Source organism: Palaemon carinicauda, chromosome 32 (assembly GCF_036898095.1).
Source record: "Palaemon carinicauda isolate YSFRI2023 chromosome 32, ASM3689809v2, whole genome shotgun sequence".
NCBI lineage: Eukaryota > Metazoa > Arthropoda > Malacostraca > Decapoda > Palaemonidae > Palaemon > Palaemon carinicauda.
Genome location: NC_090756.1, coordinates 53,422,031 through 53,429,530, shown reverse-complemented (window position 1 = coordinate 53,429,530; position 7,500 = coordinate 53,422,031).

Sequence of the window (7,500 nt, the reverse complement as noted above, 5' to 3'; positions counted from 1 at the left end):
GAATTATTACAATAATTACAGAGGCATCACACTTACGTCAGTTGTCATGAACATATATAGTATACTTATTCTATAGAGGCTAGAGAGACATATTGATGAAAAGCTGAGAGATAAACAAGCGGGTTTTGAAAAGGTAGAAGTTGTACTGACCAAATTCTCATTTTAAGACATTTTGTACAGCAATGTGTAGAATATATGAATCTACTGTTGATGGCATTTTTGGACTATGAAAAAAACCAGTGTGCACCGCCCAATTTTTTGGAGAGTCCTGCATTATTATGGAGTTCCGCTTAAATATGTAAATTTGATTAAGTCTTTTCATGAGCATAGCAAGTGCAAATTTAATGTTAATGGAGTCCTATCAAATGAATTTCCAGTGAACATTAGAGTACCTCAAGGGAATGTGTTGTCACCTATGCTGTTTATCCCCTCATCTCCTAGAATAAAAATGTTTTAATTTTTTTTAAAAACATATTTTTTCTATTTCATTTGGAAGTTAGAAAATAAAATTTTTATTATTGGATTACGAGATATTAATGGTGAACATATGGTCACCAGAGGAGAGTATGGGTACAAAAAAAATCGAGATTTCGTATTATATACTTTTTTACCAAACAAATATAACGTTTTTTTTTTATACAAAACATTAATAAAAAATCTTTCAAAATTCTAAATATGTTAAGTAAAGTATATTATTCATATTTTGCTAAACTTCAGAAGACTTTTAAAAATCATAAATCACTATATCATGTTTTTTTTGTAAATTTTACAAAAAGGAAATAAAATAAATTTATGCTCTTATGTACAGCACAGTTGACTTTATATCTATGGGCATCTTATTTTCTCGTGTGGTATGGAGCAAAAACATGGTATACAAAGTCCTATATCACACTTGCATCACACTCTACGCACTACAGAACTACAGTTCTCGCCCATATACTTCCTTCTAGCATGATGTTGAAGTGATTGTGGAAAAATGACATGTGTTGTCATATCTCATCTCACCTTTTCCTAGAAATGAAAGTTTTTTTTTTTTTTTTTTTTTTTTTTTTTTTTTTTTTTTTTTTTTTTTTTTTTTTACCAGGAGCTTTGGGCTCTACCTGATATCTATAGATATAAGCTGTTGCTAATTCTCTTGTAAAGGATATTTGCTTTATGCATGTTCCTCTAAAACAAGCTATTTGCCAAGCATTTTGAATAGCAGCATCAAGCATCCAAGTAAATAAACTCCACCACCACTTCCTGCCATGGATGCCAATGCGATATTCATTTATATTTTGATCCATTCTGTCAGTACCTCCCATATGTAAAATTGTATACAATTCCAGTAGCTGATGAATTATACCCTCTCTCTTTCTTATTTACCATTTCTACAGATGATACAGGGCATGATTTGTCAAGCCTATTGCTTCGGATAGTTCCTGTTAAATTGTAACCTTTACCGGATGGCTCAGTTAGTAATGAAACTGAAATGAAGAAATTATCAAAGAAAAAATTATACGGTAAATTTTTCTGATTTTCACTATAGTCTTCTATTAGATGCAAGACAGTAGATGAAGCCTTCCCAAATTTCTTTTCTACATCTTCATTACCTTTGTAGGTCTTTCCTTGGTATGGATCAAATGCTAAGAGGTATCCTGAAGGGGTGTTTTGACACCACATTTTATATCCAAAGCGAATGGGCTTCTTACGAATAGACTGTTTGCAGCTATTTTTACCAAAATACTTGACCATTGCTTCATCATGAGACATATTTTGTGATGGGATGAAGTGATCTATAAACCTATTTTGAAGGTGATAAATTAGAGGACGAAGTTTCCAGTATTTTGTCCTCTTTATCAAGGTTATCAGTAGTATTGACATGCAGACATTTTTTTTATGATGTTAAATCTTTCTTGGCGCATTGCTTTACTTATGGCATTGATGTGAACATCAGGGTCAGAAGACCAGTACATGCATGTGCTGGGTAATGAGTTGTAACCAGCCACAATCAAAATGGCAAAGAAAACTCGTAATTAATTTGTGGACACGCAAACATCAGGCCAATTTTTCTTACGGCATTACTCTGTCATTTGTATTTTCATGTACTCGAGAATTTCCTCAACAAAGAAGAGCTCAAACAGCCCAACTACACTGAAATCTCTGTACTTACTAAAGTCTTGTTCGGGAAATAGTTCTACGAGTGAATATATGCTCTTCTTTTTATTCCATTTGATCACTGAAGAACTTTGTGTCACTTTACGTCTCTTTGATTTGTGTTGCATATTATTTTGTGACTGTTCCTCTTCAGCATCTGTTTCCTTCCTCCTCTTCAATTGTGTTATCATCACGACTAACTCTAAAAAACAGCAGGTGCTAACAGTTGGTTGCTAACCCTGTCTTTGTTAAATTATTCGACTTGGCCCCTCCCACCCTGCCCTACTCGCCTTGTTTAAGGGCCCTCCGCCTAGCAACCTCCCGTTCCCGGATCCCCCCCCCCCACCCCCAACATCTTCCTGGTACCTCACGCAAATCCACCCATCGCCCATCTGGTAAGGTAATAAATCCTCTGTTTCCGCCATGAACCTACGAAGGACATCCTCAACAAGTCTCGAGAGACGCCGTCCTCCTTGTGAGTCCTTCGAAGGGGAAAGAATGCCTTGGCGGAACTCCTTTAGGAGATGGCCATACTTTCTCACTGCTGACGGAGAGGATTTCATTAGGGACGGAAGGGGAAATTATCCTGGGATAATTATGGCTGTAATTAGTGTCGAACAAGAAGAAGAAGAGAAATGACTTCCCAGAGGTGTGAGTAATGTGATGTAGTTTAGTGAGTTTCCCTTTCTCGAGTGAATAAGAGGGAATCAGAATGATTTAATGATAAAATGAAAGAATTATCGAATAATTGAATGGAAATCCTTACCACTTGTGTGTAGACCTAAAACTTTATCCATCTGAAAACAAATGCTACTAGAGCGGGCACTCGGTAGAGTGCATACCTTTGCTAACGCCATATGTGTTACCTTGGAAACTAGTTTGATGAAAATCGGATAAAAATGACTACAATATAACAAAAAGGCTTTTTTTTGACCTTTTCATTACCTTGACCTCTGATCCAATCACCCCCAAAATCTAAACTAATTGTCTTTGGATCCTGGCCAATCATCCCACCAAATTTATAGAGATTCGGTCAATAGTTTTTGAGTTATGCGAATCACAAACACACGGCCTTTCTGCCACAGCCTTGACATTCTTCCGAGTCTGTTCCTCTTTCTTAAAATCTTGACTTTTTCATTGTTGAAATAAACACGTTGAAGAGATCATGATCATTTCTAGAGGGATAATGAGGAAAATTTCATTTGTGGATTCCTATCTTAATATGTTTAGATTTTAAAATTTTCTGGGTTTGGAGCAATAAAATAAGTTATGAGGATTTACAAATTGAAAACCAAATAGAGAAATATTTGATTGTAAACGAAATTTTCAGATACAAAACATGAATAGATAAACAATGTATAAGAGATGGAGAATCAACTGATATGAATGAGCCAGATTTTCTCTGAATGAAAACAGAAAGACAGAGTGGAAGGAAGACAAGAAGTTATGATCCCTAGAAATTGTGTGTGAGAGAGAGAGAGAGAGAGAGAGAGAGAGAGAGAGAGAGAGAGAGAGAGAGAGAGAGAGAGAGAGAGAGAGATAGGACAATCACTGATAAATTTGTCAAGTTGTCCAAGTTGGACCAGCGAGGTTCTCTTTGGTGGGAAACAACACAATGGAGAGACTTGCTCATCTCAACAGAGAAATCACGATCAACCTGAGACACGTCTGGAACAGGAATCGTCACAAATCAGAGGATTTCAAAGGTTTCGTGATAGTCTTTTTCTTTTCTTTTTTATATCTATATGTGGGCGGATTTGGATGTTAGCCAGTAAGTTAGTTACAGGTGGCTATTAATAATCTCTCTCTCTCTCTCTCTCTCTCTCTCTCTCTCTCTCTCTCTCTCTCTCTCTCTCTCTCTCTCTCTCTCTCTCTCTTCTTAAATATTGAAAATTCTTCGACTCCAAAGATATATCAGAGTGAGTCAATTTTGAAAGTCTTTGAAAAAGATTTACATATCTGATTACTTTCCTACTTTCTTTTAGCTTACCAAATTCAAATAAGGGATTTTCAATACAAAGGAATTCTACAATGCTTAAATCAACATTGGTAAAGTAAAAGAAGTTGTAAGAAACGGCAATTTCTTCAGTAAGATCGCTTATAGAATTACACTACGCAAGGCACCCAGAAGATAAGTTATTATTCTTGGGTTAATTTTCTGTAATATATAGGTAATTTCAATATGAAGGTTTTACTTGTAAATTTGAGAAAAAAAAAATAATAATAGCAAAATAGTAATGATCAAATTAAGAAAATTTGATTTTGTCACTTGGTTTTTTCCAGTCTTGTAAAAAAATTATTAAGAAATATTTTGAAAATAATTCTATACATTTTTTGTTTCAAATAGTTCTTATTGACTGCAGTGATTTAGAATAATTAAATAATATTGCAATAAAATATCATAATCAGTATTGATATCAATTTATTAGTTTCTGTTTATTTAAGATAAGAAATTAATCTATTTTCTTTCTCATCCTACCTCCTCCACCCAACTATAATTCCTCTAGGTATTAACAGAAAGGCCCAGGTGAATGTAACTTTATTCAACAAGATAACGAGCTTATATACAAAATGTTGAGTGCAACAATTTCACAAAAATTCTAACAATATGAACATGCGATGGCAAGCTTAAATAGGTCCTAATATCAATGCGAGAGAGAGAGAGAGAGAGAGAGAGAGAGAGAGAGAGAGAGAGAGAGAGAGAGAGAGAGAGAGAGAACGAAGAAAATAAAGAAATAACATTACGTGGAAGATGGATGTTATGGAGCCAGGCTTAACAAACTGCACCATCGCTATCTTATTTACAAAAGACTTTGCAATAATATGAGTAAACTTTCAGAGACCATTTATTACTGGTGGGAAAATGATCGAGGGAAACTTCTTCATATTCAGGCGCTGAGTAAACTTTGAAGAAGAAACTTCCATCTCGCTTCCTGTGTCTCGTTTCAAAAGGCTCAGGGCTTCAGTTATAGTTCTTGGAACAAGTTGAAACACTGGTGAAAATGGTGGAAGGCCAAAAAATTAACAGAGAAAAGTTCAAACTTAAAAAATGATAGTAAAAAAAAAAAAAAAAAAAAAAAAAAAAAAAAAAACATCGTTCATCTTTTGGTTCTGTAAAACTATCTCTTAACTTTCGTGGTCCTTCTAAGAACTTGTTAATGGTGTATATTTTTTTAATCTCCCTCTCTCTCTCTCTCTCGTTCCTGTCTGGTGATCATCAGGCAGAGACGTTACCAACAGGCTACAATAACAACCTTGGTTATCATATATTTTCAGAACCTTTCCATGTTGATGACGTAGACAGAAATCTCACCCAACATTCCACTGAAAAGCGAGAATCAACATTTTTTGGATAAAATATCGTTATTGAGAGAATATCAAAAAATTGGTGCCACAATTGCTTTAACGCTACTTCCTTATCCTTGAATGTGTGCACGAAAGGGGTTAATGAATGCTTATGGAATAATTATTAGCAATCATGAAAATAATGAAATAATAAATATTGAACAAAAATAATAGAGAAATCATAATTATGAAATAATTGGGTAACTTATCCTGAAATCATTTGGAAAAGTAGCTCAAACTGAAATCATTGAAAACATGTAAATTATCTTGAAGTCACATAAAAAAAAATAACTTATCCTAAAGTCATTTGAAAAAGTAGCTCAAACTGACATAATTTAAAACATGTATATTATCTTGGAGTCATTGAAAAAGGGTAACTTATCCTGAAGTCATTTGCAAAGAAACTTATCCTGAAGTCATTTATAATAGTAACTTATCCTGTAGTCATTGAAAAAAGGTAACTTATCCTGAAATCTTTTAAAGAATGACTTATCCTGATGGAATTTAAAAAAAAAAACTTATCCTAAAGTTATTTAAAAAATATGACTTATCCTGGAAGCATTTAAAAAGAGAAACTTATCCTGGAGTCCTTTTAAAAACAAACCTATCCTGCAGTCATTTAAAGAAAGGTAACTTATCCTGAAGTCTCCTCTGTCACCTTTCCAGAAAGGTCCCACTGGATCCATCGATTAAATCTCTGAAGAAAAACGTGTGACGGAGAAGGTAATTTGAAGGCTAATGTGTCCTGCATGTCTGTATCAATTACTTCCCTCAAGATTATTCTCCTTCAAGTGGCAGACTTCGCTCGACTTCGGCAAAGAGTCCAAGTGGAAATGACACTTACTTTGCATATGTTATATAGGTCGAGGCTGGCGGCTTCGTCGATCGAAGTACCTTATGTCAACAGAAGTTTCTACCATTCCGAAGCGGTTCGGTCGAGTTTTTCTTTTTAACTCGATTCCAAGAATCGAACTTGCTGCTTTAGACGTTCTTTTATCATTTGGGTAAATTGGTGGTCTGCTTCTTTGGATATTTCTCAAATTATTTATAGGTATATCATCTTCAGTAATCACCCATTTGCAAAAATGGTGAATTACAACCTTTATTTAAACAATTATCATTAATTTTTAATGGTACATTATTCTTGTAGGCACATTATTATTATTATTATTATTATTATTATTATTATTATTATTACTTGCTAACCTACAACCTTAGTTGGAAAAGCAGGATGCTATAAGCCCGAGGGCTCCAAAAGGGAAAATAACCCAGTGAGGAAAGGAAATAAGATAAAACTTCAAGAGAAGTTTAAGGACAATAATAACATTGGAATAAATATTTCATATATAAACTATAAAAACATGAAAATAACATGAGGATAAAATTTTCAAAATAACAAGAGGAAGAGAAATAAAAAGATTAGTGTTCCCAAGTGTACCTTCCAGTAAGAGATCTCTAATCCAAAACCGTGGAATACCATGGTACAGAGCCTATGGCACTAACCGAGACTAGAGAACAATGGTTTGATTATGGAGTGTCCTTCTCTTAGAAGGGCTGCTTACCATAGCTAAAGAGTTTCTTTTACACTTATCAAGAGGAAAGTAGCCACTAAACAATGACATGGCAATAGTTAACCTCTTGAGAGAAGAATTGTCTGGTAATTTCAGTATTGCCAAGTGTATGAAGAAAGAGGAGAGTGTGTAAAAAAAATAGGCCAGACTCTTCTGTGTATGTGTCGGTAAAGTTAAAATGAACCGTAAAACTATATTTTTTTACTCAAATAATCAATGTACAGAACATTACGATTCAAAACCAGTAATTTGGAAATATCTTACCGGTGTTAGCTGCGTAACCAGAAAGAGGGATCCAATGTAGTACTGCCTGGCCAGTCAGATGACTCAATAACGCTCTAGCGGTAGTATCTTTGACGGGCTGTCAACGCAAGATCCTATGTCCAGCAAAAGGGGCTGGGCAATCTACCAAGAAAGGTAGTATCTCAACGTGTGGGTGGTGCATTGA